The sequence below is a fragment of the Macrobrachium nipponense genome, chromosome 10 (genome assembly GCF_015104395.2).
Source record: "Macrobrachium nipponense isolate FS-2020 chromosome 10, ASM1510439v2, whole genome shotgun sequence".
NCBI classification, from domain to species: domain Eukaryota; kingdom Metazoa; phylum Arthropoda; class Malacostraca; order Decapoda; family Palaemonidae; genus Macrobrachium; species Macrobrachium nipponense.
In genome coordinates this window covers 25,530,060-25,545,059 of record NC_087204.1, presented here as the reverse complement: position 1 = coordinate 25,545,059, position 15,000 = coordinate 25,530,060, and the positions used below count along the sequence as shown (strand labels likewise).

The 15,000-nt window shown below is 35.0% G+C and overlaps 1 protein-coding gene across 1 annotated transcript in view; it reads right to left on the bottom strand.

Moving 5' to 3' along the window:
- LOC135223490 (uncharacterized) overlaps positions 1-15,000 on the bottom strand; it is an 804,746-nt gene that overhangs the window by 104,692 nt on the left and 685,054 nt on the right.

Below are 15,000 nucleotides of genomic sequence, written 5' to 3'. Positions count from 1 at the left end.
GCTTGTCATTTTTAAATGGATTTCTTTCATGACCAATACGAGGATCTGCGAGTAAAAATAAGACAACGCTAGTTGTCAAAAATGTCAGGTCCACCACTTTCGAGCCTTGCAAATCGAGAACCTTCTCGACTCGACAAAAAAATAAATAAATAAATAAAAAAAATAAACATGAAAATAAATAAATAAAATATGAAACATGAATGAAAGTGTGTATCATTTGATTCGTAACACTTTTAGTCAGGCTCCAACATCAATGAATGTGACGCGAGAGGAGCGAGATTCAGTGATCGCCTGTCCACAGAAGAAACAGTCAAATCCACTGAAGAAACACAGCCAGATCCACTGAAGAAAATAACCAATTCCGTTGGAGAAACACAGCAAGATCCACTGAAGAAAAAACCAAATCCACTGGAGAATCACAGCCAAATCCACTGAGGAAATACAGTTAGATCCACTGAAGAAATACAGCCAGATCCAATGAAGAAACAGCCAAACCCACAGAAGAATCACAGCCAGATCCACTGAAGAAAAAGCAAAATCCACTGAAGAAATACAGTCAAATCCACCGAAGAAACGCATCCAAATCCACTGAAGAAGCAGTTAAATCCACTGACGAAATACAGTACAAAATCCACAGAAGACGAATAGAGATGGATTATGTAAAAGAGAAGAAAGAGAAGATTAAAGGTAGAGAAGCAGGCAAAAATGAAGAGAAAAAAAATGCACGATGAAAAGAGAGAGAGAGAGAGAGAGAGAGAGAGAGAGATTAGTACCTATACACGTCCGACAAAAGTGGATCAAATTAATCACCAAGTTATGTGAACCAAATCAACTGAAGACCTCCAAGTGGTTCTCTCAGTGAAAAGAATCTATACACCCAATATCTTCCTCTATAATGAGAGCAGTTTTACGGTTTTCAGGTCCAACACAGTAATGAAAACAGAGAAGAAAGGAGTCAGGGGTCTTCTGAGAACTACTAAAACTCATAATATATCTAGCCAGACGACGTGGGAATCAGAATGCTTCCAGTACCATTATTAGACACACACACACACACACACACACACACACAAACAAACGAACATTTGGCCAAACAAGTATACAAACAAATACATATTTGTACATAAAAAATGTGGTTATATATCATCTATGACTGCCCTTCATTTTGCCCTGGTTTGGAATGCAAAATCTATAATCAATATCATGCATCGAAAATGAACTAAATAACAAAAATAATTATTATGTAAATATATTTTACATAATAATAATTATGTAAAATATATTTACATAATAATGATTATTACTGGTTTAAGTATATTAATACTGTTGGTCACAACGTGCATACATTTATACTGAATAACTGCAAAGGGATACCGCTCTTATCGAGAGCCCCTCCAAGAGAATTAAAAAGGCAATAACTAAATAAAAAGACAATGGAAATTCGGTAACACTCTGCTCCTGGAATCGTTCACTTCAAATTAATTAAATTTCAAGTTATCCTACCGAAAAGGAGACTGACGGAGAAATTCTGATAATGATAAGCTAAATTCAAAGCAGTTTTTATTGTTGTGTGGCCATAGACAATCTCTCTCTCTCTCCTCTCTCTCTCCTCTCTCTCTCTCCTCTCTCTCTCTTCTCTCTCTCTCTCTCTTATATATATATATATATATATAATATACATATATCTATATCTATATACATATGTATATAGATATAATATGTATACACACACACATATAGTATATTAATTAATACTATTAATAATATATCTATATTATATATAATTATATATTATTATATATATTGTATGTATATATGATTTAGAGACTGCATGTACGTACGTACGTACGTTTATAAAGCTATCTCTCTTCATTTTTCACTATCAATTTTTGCCATTCACCAGGGTGAGGTCTCGAAGTTTCCTGCTGTTAATGTCACAGAGAGAGAGAGAGAGAGAGAGAGAGAGAGAGAGAGAGAGAGAGAGAGAGAGAGAGAGTTTTCTACGAGGATAATTCCTTGACTGTCAAAATTTATCGCCTGGACAAATATGTCAAGTGTCGCAGACTGACCCCTTCGGAGTTTAAGCTTATTCGTGTTTAAAATTCCCCCCCGCCCTCCACGGCAAGAAAGACATACAGCTTACCATTTGTCATTGCAAAGTTCAAAAGTACACCGATGTCGATCTGCTTTTTGTTGCAACTTCCTGTACGGCTGCAAATACTTGGCCATTACTTGCAATTGTGACTGTTGATGATGAAATATTTGACGTTCATATATATATATATATATATATAATATATATATATATATATATATATATATATATATATATATATAAACATTAAGCTACAAATGTCGTTTGATATATCCAATTCGTCGAGAAGCAGGCCGAACTGGTCATTAAACCACGTTTGTAACTTAGTGTTTGTATATATAATGTTCCCGGTGATGTGATAAAAATTCTTATATATTATTACATACACACACACACAAACCCTGGTGTTTATAATCATACTCTAGCAACGTGGAGTCAGAAACACCTGACAAGAGACAAGGGACCTTAATGTACAAACTTCGTAGCTAATGACGCAAAAGGGGATTTCCATTTAGACTACTTACGCCAAGCCAAGGCGTGAATACAATTTCTGCAGTGATAAACACGCGGAGAAAGTTCTCGCCTTCTCGCTTACAACTGAACTTTCCATATAAACGATAATGTGCCTAGAAACGGATCATTAACGAGGATAAGAAAAGTAAGTCCTTCTGACGAGTCTCATTACAGAAAACGTCTTTCCTTATTAAGATTGCACAAGTTTTGTTCTTCCGCCTGAAGAGCGGTCATCTCCTCCCCAAAACACTGGGTGCTAATTACGAGTTCCCGAAATCATTTATCACATTTCCCTTCTCCACCTTGAATTAAATTCTTTTCAAAAACCTGCTAATTACCGTAACTCCGTAGGGGGGGGGGGCGCTCATTTTACTGCCACTTGTTTGGTCGCTTTCATTTACATAATTTTTCGTCTTTTATTGTCTTTTTATTTTATTTTTTTACGAGAGTATTTAAGTTTTAATAAAAAACGAACCCCTTCCTCCCTCCTGTGACGCACACGGGAACGTCAAATCCCGAAAATCATACAATTGAAAAAACCAATGAAAAAACCACTGACCAATTCCATATCATTACTGTAAGCTGTAACTTGTGGCAGTTTAAAAATGATTCCAGATTTTCAACAGGGATTTAGATAAAAAAAAAAGGCTCATAAAACATTAACTGAACGTTCAAATACTGTTTTATTGGCCTCTTATATTCGTATTATACTGCTGTATTACAGTAAAACACATATATGGGAAGGTTTGTATGACTTACCAGTGTGAAACTTAAATACCTGGATATAGCAAGCCGGTGCAATGCAAGCATATATCTCAAGGATTTGATGGCCGGACAAAGAAATAACCAAACCAAGACACAAGTAAAACCTCTTTAACTAAAGCTTAAGTAGTATTATCTTAGTTTAAACAGACCACTAAGCTGATTAACAGGTTCCCTAGGGCTGGCCCGAAGGATTAGATACTTTTATGTGGCTAGGAACCAATTGGTTACCTAGCAACGAGACCTACAGCCTATTGCGTACTCCGAGCCACATTATATCGAGAAATGAATCTCTAATCACAAGAAACAAATTCCTCTAATTCCACGTTACCAGAGCGGGGAATCGAACTTGGGACTACCGAAGCGGTAGGCGAGCACATAGCCCACTCGTCCAACGAGGAACTTGCCTCTTTAAACTGCTTCGAGCCAAGGTTCATCTGCATCCACCTCGGAAAGACCCCAGCATCCATAATTCCTCTCTCTTTGCGTATGGAATGAGGAGGAGGTGGAGGCGGTCGAGGATATAACATCTTTAAGTCACAAATGAGGTAATAATTGCTAGACGGTGCGACCGAGGGACGGGTGAAGTCGGTAACCCGGGATTTCCGACCTTTAAGCCGTAATTACTCGCGGGGCGGGTAATGACATTGCTGGCTACAATTGCATTACGCCCATTGTTCATGCCTGATGAAAATGTATGACTTCGTCATGAGTCGCTTTTAGAAAAGTACTTTTCCAGCTCTTAGAGGTTCCACACGTACGGTTTGAAGTCTGGTCGAACATTGTGTATTATCTATAGTTTGATAAATGCATAAAAATCTATATTCTTAAACGAAATGCGTTGTAGGGGACGCAAACAATTCGCATGTTTTATTCAGGAATACAATTAGCTGTTTTCGGCCTCGTGATAAAAAAGTGTTTTTGAACTCAAAAAAAAAAAAAAAAAAAAAAGACGCAAGCTTTAGTATAGTAATTCGCATATGATTGACTCTCGATGTACCGCTTACGAGTAGGTATGAGGGCCATACTGCTATGGAACTAGGGAACAATTAAATTGTCTCTTGCATTTTGTGATGAGGAATTGCAGTCGCTATTACTTTATCACGATTTCATTTCCCTGCGTTTTTGCATTAGGTAAATGCACGCAAACGTATTTTATACATTTACATTAAATATACATGTATGATTACAATCAGGCAAAATATATATATATATTATATATATATATATATATATATATATATATATATATATATATATATATATGCAGGTATGTATAACTGAATCACGAAAATATGGCACGTGATGAATACATAAATAAAGACAAAATCCACACTTGAATTTTAATGATCTTACTTTCTCTAATCCCACGAAAAACAACAACAAAAATAATAATAATAATAATAATAATAGTAATAATAATAATAATAACAATAATAATAATAACAATAATAATAATAATAATAATAATCAATAATAATAAAACCAAATTGGGTAATTATTCATTAAAAAACATTAAAGAAATAAAGGCAGGAGCTGGAAGCTGGGCAGTAATGCATTACGGAATAACATATTCCGGCACAGCAGCAACCGGGAGCGAGAGGAGCTCCGAGAACGATGTTGAATTATGGAGTAATTCAGCAATTCCCTGCGAGGGGCTCCAATTACGTCCTTTTTTTTGGGTACTCTCTTGCTTTTTCGGTCTGAGGGGAAACAGGGGGGGGGACTGTAAGCTGCAGAGAGAGAGAGAGAGAGAGAGAGAGACGAGGAGAGAGAGAGAGAGAGAGAGAGAAGAGAGAATGAAATATGAAATGTATAATATCATATTTTGGCACACAACTAATATATATATATATATATATATATATATATATATATATATATATATATATATATATATATATATATATATATATATATATTATGAGAGAGAGAGAGAGACCTTACCTTACCTTACAGACCTTACATCTTGTTCGGGTTGCCCCAGGTCCCTCAGTGTGAGGCACCTCTAATGTCTACCAGAGAGTTGCTAGTACATCTTCCGGTATATTTTGCATCTTCCAATCTTGGATGGTCTGGGATGCAGTTTAGATATTTGTCGAGCTTATTCTTAAACACATCTACGCTCACTCCTGATATATTCCTCAGATGAGCTGGCAACGCATTGAATAGACGCTGCATTATCGATGCTGGTGCTAGTGGATTAATGTCCTGTGTTGCTTTCCTTATTTTTCCTGGTATAGTTTTGGGCACTATTAATCTACCTCTGCTTGCTCTTTCTGATATTTTTAGTTCCATGATATTTTCTGCTATTCCTTCTATCTGTTTCCATGCCTGAATTATCATGTAGCGTTCTCTTCTCCTTTCTAGACTATATAATTTTAAGAATTGTAGTCTTTCCCAGTAGTCTAGGTCCTTAACTTCTTCTATTCTAGCTGTAAAGGACCTTTGTACACTCTCTATTTGTGCAATATCCTTTTGATAGTGTGGGTACCATATCATATTGCAATATTCAAGTGGACTACGAACATATGTTTTATAAAGCATAATCATGTGTTCAGCTTTTCTTGTTTTGAAGTGCCGTAACAACATTCCCATTTTTGCTTTACATTTTGCCAACAGAGTTGCTATTTGATCATTGCATAACATGTTCCTATTCATCATCACACCAAGGTCTTTAACTGCTTCCTTATTTGTGATGGTCTCATTATTAGGTCCCTTATATGCATATAGCTTTCTTTCTCTGTCTCCATAATTTATTGATTCAAATTTATCAGAGTTAAATACCATCCTATTTACCTCTGCCCAATCATATACTTTGTTAAGGTCTCTTTGTAGAGCGTTCCTATCTTCATCACAAGTAATTCTCTACTTATTCTTGTGTCATCTGCGAAACTACTCACTACCGAATCCTTCACATTATTGTCTATGTCTTCAATCATAATAACAAACAGTATTGCAGCTAACACCGTACTTGCGGCACACCGGATATTACCTTGACTTCATCCGATTTCTCGTCGTTTGCAATAACTATCTGTTTTCTGTTGTGTAAAAATTCTTTTAACCATCTTCCTACTTTATCCACGATATTGTGTTTTCTAATTTTCTTCGCTAATATATTATGGTCTACTTTATCAAAAGCTTTTGCAAAGTCTAAATAAACCACATCTGTTTCATTTCCGCTTTTCATATTTTTGAATATGTTCTCACGGTGGACTAACAGTTGGGTTTGTGTACTTTTTCCGGGTACGAAAACCATGTTGTCCTTTATTAAACAAATTATTTTTTATTAAATGTTTCATAATATTTTTCTTCATTACCCTTTCATACACTTTCATAATATGTGATGTTAGACTCACAGGCCTATAATTACTTGCCTCTAGTCTTGATCCACTTTTGAAAGTAGGGGTAATATATGCTAATTTGTGCTCCTCATAAATCTTGCCTGTATCTACACTTTGTCTTAATAATATTGCAAGTGGCTTTGCGATAGAATGAACTACTTTCTTTAACAAAATAGCAGGAATTCCATCAGGCCCTGCAGCAGCTCCATTTTTAATTTCATTAATAGCCTGCACAATATCAGCTTCATTAATATCTATGTCAGCTAAATATTCACTATTTTCATCCCTTACTTCTATATCATTATCTTCATTATCTATTCTAGGGGTGAATTCTCTCTTATATCGTTCTGCCAGTATGTTGCAAATTTCCTTTTTTTCATTCGTTAATCTCCCTTCAATTCTCAGAGGGCCTATTTCTATTCTTCTTTTATTCATCTTCTTCGCATATGAGTATAATAGCTTGGGGTTTTGCTTGATATTTAATAGGGTTTTTTGTTTTTTTCTTCCAAGTCCCGTTTTTCATTTTCTTTTGATTGTATAATCTTTTGTTCTGCATTTTCTATCTTACTTTTTAGTTCTATAACTTTCCATGCATTTTTTCTTTTGCAAGACCTTTTTTCCACTTTCTGATTTTCTGGAACAAGATCCTTCTGTCTCTTGGTATGCATGAATGATGTTTACTTTTCTTCTTCGGATATATTTTTCCACTATTCTCCAATATTTTATATAATATCTCCGTATTTACCCTTAATGTCATCACTTACGAAAATGTTATCCCAATCTTTGTTTAATTCTTCATTAATTTCTGACCATTTTTATATTTTTACTGTAGAAGTTGTATTTTCCATATCCTTCCCACTTTTTCATTTCTTGCTTATCTCTATTTTCACTTGCTTTGGAATGAACTGTTAATTCTATGACATTATGGTCTGAAATATTCGCATTATAAACTATTATTTCTTTAACATAATTCATCTCGTTCACAAATACTAGGTCTAAAGTATTTTCCTTTCTTGTTGGCAGGTGATTTATTTGTTGAATGTTGTATTCTAGTAGCATATCTAATAGCTTTTCAAATTGCCTCTTATCTTCTGCACTACTATTACTCTCTTTTTTATATGTATAAGTACAACCACAATCTCCTATTCGTTCTTTCCATTCTACGAAAGGGAAAGTTGAAGTCACCAGATAGGAGAATAGTCCAGTCCTTGTGATTTCTACATATATCATCCAATTTTTCTTTAATTATTAAGTCAAACTCTTTAGTATTAGGAGGTCTATATATTACTATGTTCATCAATTTTTCAGATTCAAATTCTACCGCTATTAGTTCACATTCTGAGTTACTATATTTCTCATATATTTTTTCCTTGTTTTTTGTCTTTCCCATATATTGCGGTTCCCCCTTGATTCCTATTTTTTCTATCTGATCTATAAGTTTGGAACCCTTTTATTTGATCATCATTCCCAGTCTCTTGGGAATACCAGGTTTCACTTATATCATTATATCTATTTTCTTTTCATTTTGGGTTAGTTCTTCTAAGTACTCTATTTTTCTTTTTGAGTTACTCGTAACTAAACCCTGCGCATTCATCACTATGATGGTTTGCGTGTTTCTCATTCATTTAATACTGGTAGTAATAACGGATTTTCCATGTCTCTTTCCTGTTCTGGTATGTTGTTCTTTTTTTCATTTCCAGAAATTCTGACATTAAAAAATCCAACTTTTCCATAATATTTGATCTTCCTTCATCATAATTATTCATTTTGTGTCTGAATCTGCAATTTTCTCCGTTTCTGCAATATCCTCTTGCATAATAAATACAGTTATTATTTCTTGAGTAGAATTTCGGAGCTGATGCTTTGAAATTTTTTGCTGACACCTCTGCATATCTCATTGGTGGTTTGCTTTTCTCTTTTACCTGATATTCTTGATTTCTCTCTTTATTTGTTTCTTTCTTATTTTGGATTTTATTACTTGGTTGGTTATTTATTTGATTATGATTCATGGCTACAGGGTGCATATATTTGCATTTTTTGTCGAACTTTACATCCTTTTCCTTCTTTTAGGTTTTTACATATTTTTGGATGCAGATCTCTGCAATCATCCCATATCCATCTAAGTATGCACATTTACCATATATTTCATAGTTTTGACATATCTTAGGATGTTTGTAGTAAACATCTTTCTCCAAATCTGCAATTCCCTCTTTTCAAAAGGTTGCAGATTTTGTCTTTCTTGTCTATTTTTTCCTCTTTCCCGTCATTGTATAGATCTGGGTAGAGCCTCTTCGGGATTTTGCTTTTCTGTTGTCATATCGTAATTTATTTCTTCGTAGGTATGCTGCTTTATTGCCTCATATGTAGTATCAATGAGTATCTCTGCATCCATACTTTTATCTTGTTCTTTGTTTTCCTTATTTTTTCTGTCATTTCATTTTTGTTTACTTCTCTTCCGTTTTCCTCTTCTTCTTTTTTCTTCTTCTTCTTCCTCTTCCTCTTCTTCTTCATCCTCAACTATTGTACATTCAATCTTGATTTAATAACATTGTCTATCCCTGATAGGACATGTTTGAAAAAAAAAATTCTTGAGAGAGAGAGAGAGAGAGAGATAACATAGTTTCAAATATTAATCATATTTTGGCATACGCACACAAACATATATATATATATATATATATATATATATATATATATATATATATATATATATATTATATATATGTTACAGTCAATATCTAAATCCAGACAATTTGTAAAGTGACTGATTTTTTCAGGCAGTTCGTGAATTGCCTGGTTCACCCAGTCAGTTTATAAATCAGCTAAAAATCGCAGGCAGTTTACAAAGAGACTAAAATTTTGATAGATTTTCTTGGCATATTGACTGAAATGATCCTGCTACGGGTCACAAATCCTCGAACCCCTTCCAACCTCCCCGACCCCTAAGGTTACTCCTCAACCCTTAAGTTTATTCCCCCCAACCCCTGCATCATCGATTCCTGCTTTACGTGTTGAGGCAGGAACTCAAACTGAAGAGTCTCCCGAAGAAATCATCGAAGAAATGGTGATAGAAGGACCCACATACTGTGAAGCATCAACCCAGACCGAGGAAAAGCCAGCGAAACAAATGAAGACTGAGACCGAGAATTTGTCTCCATTTTTTTGAGCTCGCGATGAACGAACAATACACCAACAAGGTCCTTCTCACCTCCTCAGAACTTCATGAACTACTACTAGATAATTCACCTTAGAGCACGAACCCTCCAGACGATCCACCCGAGTGCATGGATCCATCCAGACGATTCACCTGAATGCTCTACTCTTCCAAATGACTCGCCAGAGGACTTCGCTCAGCCAGGTAGTGATACTCACTCACTCACACACACACACACACACACACACATACACACACACACACACACACACAAAATTATAATAGGTAACTGATAACTAATTTGGTTAAGTTCCAAACCACATGGCAAGTCTATCACCATTTATTAAATATTTTCTTTTGTTATTAATCTGAGGGCTCTGTCTATCCAGACAGTCCACCCTGTGGCCAGAATCCTCAAGGAAGACTTCATAATTTCCAAGAAGACATAGCAGTTCAACGGTCTATAGCAGCAGCTGGTCACTTGGCTCAAACTGAGCGCATGGTCAAACATAGTCGTATGGAACATGTCCCAGGTAATCCAGGAGATAACGTGACAATTCCCATCCCGTTAGTTGATCGAGGAAAAGGTGATCCACGAAATGTTAATCGGTGTTATATTAGACCGTAAGGAAAATGACATGTATCGAATAGGCGCCAGCAACTGTATAGTATTGGTGAAGTGAGTGCAGACAAGGAGGTAGGAGGACTACGTCAGGCAGTACAGCAATCATCTAGGTTTGGTGGTCAAGGTTATGCTAAGTGCAACTGTACTGAAGGCAAGAAACAGTGTCAAACAAATCGCTGTAAATGTTTACCAAAAGAAAGGTTACAAGTGCAGTAGTCGGTTGCCACTCTGGCTTGAATTGTAAGAATAAAAACTGATTATAATATTTAAAATGTCACATTTTATACTTTATTTCTAATTTTGATATATTGTTACATAGGTTTTAGAAAATAAAATTTTACTCAAGAACACGGTTTGTTTTTCTGTCAGTTCATTACTTCATATGAGTCAATATCTTAAGCAAAAATAATGAGCTCTGAGCTCACACTGAAAGGGTAACAACTAGTTAAACACACACACACACACACACACACACATATATATATATATATATATATATATATATATATATATATATAGACGAGAGAGAGAGAGAGAGAGAGAGAGAGAGAGAGAGAGAGCTGCATTACTTTTTTATATATACTCATTTCATTCTCGCGCTTTAGAATGAGATGGAGTTATGGGGAGTGCCATATTCTGAGGTATTTTAGCAATTTTATCCTGATTCTCTCTCTCTCTCTCTCTCTCTCTCTCTCTCTCTGAAATCGTCGAAGAAAATGAGTCAAAAAGTACAGAGGATTTTATAGGAAATAAAGGAAATTACACGAATTACGAAGAAAGGATAAGGATATGCAAGAGACGCGAAGAAATAAGGAATAAGGGAGGAGATGAGCAAATTGGGAAGGCAAGATGTGAAAGGAGATTAGTGAAAAAAAAAATAAGGAAAAAGGAAAAGGGGAATTGCAGAAGACGAATAAGGAGAGGGGGCGTAGCTTCATCAGATAAATGCAGGATGATTAACTTTGCAAAAGACATTCCTTTGACCACTGGAAATTTTTTTTTTCTAAATTCCTCTGCGGTTCCTCGTTTTGTTTTACGTGAGTTCTCAAACATAAATTATCACGGAATTAAAATTTTTTTTTGTCTTACTACGTAAAATTCTTACAAACATACATACATGTATTATAGCAGATATTGTCAAAATTATGCATAATTAAAATATACAATTTGCATACATACATACAAATGTGCACACACAGCTATATAATATATATTATATATATATTATATATATATATATATATATATATATATGTGTGTTGTGTGTATATATATATATTTTTAAGACTTTTTATTACTATCAACACCATTATCTAGATGTTAATTGCATACATACATACAAATATGTAACACACACACACCACTAACATATATATATATATATATATATATATATATATATTATATACACACACACACCACACACATATATATATATATTATATATATATATGTGTGTGATATATATATCGAATATATATATATAATATATATATAGATATATATATATATTCTATATATGTACTTTTATAACTTTTTAATCTCCCCACCAACATCAGTATCTGCATGTTAATTGAATAACCTTTTAGTATCTTACGATAACATGACTTTTTTTTTTTTTAACTTTGCCTGTTGCTGAAGCTGTGTGTTAGTCTGACCTCTAATGAATACTTAACCTGTCAATACATCGATCTAGGTTAATTATTCTTGCTTTTGAGGGTCCTGTACTTATCATCTCTACCCTAACCAAACGGCGCCTGGATTATTCATCACCTGACAATCATCCTTCCTCCTGGACAGGTACACGCACATATATGCATTTAATGTGAGAGAGAGAGAGAGAGAGAGCGAGAGAGAGAGAGAGAGAGAGAGAGAGAGAGAGAGTTTAGACAATCTTCAAGCGTGTAAAAGCGGTCATATTACCTAGCGATCATGAAAAAAATGTGCATAAATGATTAAGAAAATAAGTAAGGAAGTAATAATAATAATAATAATAATAATAATAATAATAATAATAATAATAATAATAATAATAATAAACGCAGTCATATTACCTAGTGATCATGAAAAAAATGTGCGTAAATGATTAAGAAAATAAGTAAGGAAGTAATAATAATAATAATAATAATAATAATAATAATAATAATAATAATAATAACAATAATAACAATAAACGCAGTCATATTACCTAGTGATCATGATAAAAATGGTGCGTAAAAGATTAAGAAAATAAGTAAGGAAGTAATAATAATAATAATAATAATAATAATATAATAATAATAATAATAATCACAATTTCTCCCTCACGATGATGATAAATAATACAATTCAAACCAAGTCTGGCTCCGTCATTCACGCTACGTCAAAGGTCCGACGCCACTGGACAATGGTGACTGAGCAAAGGCTACAGAGAAATTGGTGGCCTTTATTTCCTAAAGCGCCACACGGGGGTGCGGAATATTGCAATGCACACGCTATGCCTGCGACAATTAACAACTGGTAACAAAGCGATACGAAATGAACATCTGCCTCTAATAACGGGAAACAATATTGAAAGGCGCAGATGCGCCGTCCCCCGGAGTCGGGATATCCACCACCTCCGCCTCCGCCCCACCCCCGGGGTGGGTGGGGGGACGTTTGGCAAATTCATGAGCTGTGGAAAAGCTTCTTCTTCTTCTTCTTCTTTTCTTCTTCTTCTTCTTCTTCTTCTTCTTCTTCTTCTATTTATGCTAAAATAATTAAGGAAACTAGTCTTACTTCAAACTATCTCTGCGCGTTGGCTACGATTTCATTTTTGTTACTTTTTTTTTAAATATATGTAATTCGTGTAATTATATGTGTTAAATATGAATAAAGATTTGAATTGAACTGATTTGAATTGTACTTAAACCACTTCACAATACATTCACGAGTTCCGTTTGAAAATGCGAACACTAGCCAAACTTTCACTTCTAGAACACTTCAATTGAAGTAGGAACAATATAGCCAGATAGCATTATTATTTAAACATTTTTATGTCTAAAAATCACATTATGCAAAGAGAATTGAAAAGTGGAAAATTGTACTTATACCTCTTCACAATATGTAGACGAGTTCCGTTTGAAAATGAGAACACTAGCTAAACATTCATTTGCTAAAAAATTTCAGTTGACGCAGGAACAATATAGCCAGAAAGCATTATATTTTAAGATATTATTATGTCTGCAAATCATACAGAAAACCAGAAAATGACACGATGATGGAGAAACTTATGTATTCCCCACAACTCTGCTTTGGCTTCTGCATGATTAGAGAAATAAAAATGTCTGCATTGCTACCACGTCTGGCTACCCTGTTCCTCCCTAAAATGAGATAAGAAGCTGTAAATAATATACTTTCGTAAATAATATCCTTTCAGAAACAGACTTCAAACACGAAACGAGAATGGTAGAAGAAGAAGAAGAAGCTGTAAATAATATATTTTCAGAACCAGATTTCAAAAATGAAACGAGAATGGTAAAAGAAGTTGTTGTAAATAATGAACTTTCGTAAATAGTACACTTTCAGAACCAGACTTCAAATATAAAACGAGAAAGGTAGAAGAAGAAGAAGAAGAAGAAGCTGTAAATAATATACTTTCAGAGCCAGACTTCAAATATGAAACGAGAATGTAGAAGAAGAAGAAGAAGAAGAAGAAGCTGTAATTAATGTACTTTCGTAACTAGTATACTTCCAGAACCAGACTTCAAATATAAAACGAGAAGTGTAGAAGAAGAAGAAGAAGAAGATGAAGAAGAAGAAGAAGAAACACAGAAATAAAATGTGATTCCTCTCACAATTGTTCGTCATAGACGAAGACTAACGGATGAGGGGGAACTAAAGGGTTTCACTTATCCCAGACTTCATTTGGGAAACGGAGCAGGAGGTGGGAGGTTGGGGGGGGGGGGGGTTTTTTTTTTTTTTTTTTTTTTTTTTTTTTTTTAGGGGGGGGGAGGTTGGGGGGGGTTAGGGGTGGTATAGAGTACATCATCTCCGTCTTCTTTATAAGCGAAGGTTGCCAAGAGGGAAATGCAAATCACCTCCTACACCAGATTTCAGTGAGGTCAAAATGAGAAGGGAAGGTTGAGGAGGGGGTTGGGGGGTGGGGGTAGAAGACGGTAGAGTCCCGTTACCTCCTCTTCCTCCTGCCTTTTCTTCTTCTTCTTCTTCTTCTGGACGGAGAAATATAAAGAACGTATACGTTTCAACAGAGAGAGAGAGAGAGAGAGAGAGAGAGAGAGGCGTATGCACGTATACAGAAAGGAGATGCAACTACGATTCAACTGAGAGAGAGAGAGAGAGAGAGAGAGAGAGAGAGAGAGAGAGACGCAAAGAAATCTAAAACCTGAAATTCAAAATGTAGACATATATAGACCGACAGAGAGAGACTGTATGTATGTACGTATATACGCGCACGAACGCGTCGCGGGGTGTGTGTGTGTGGCTTATGTATACCTATGTATGTGTCATCTAGCGTGCCAGCAGCCTC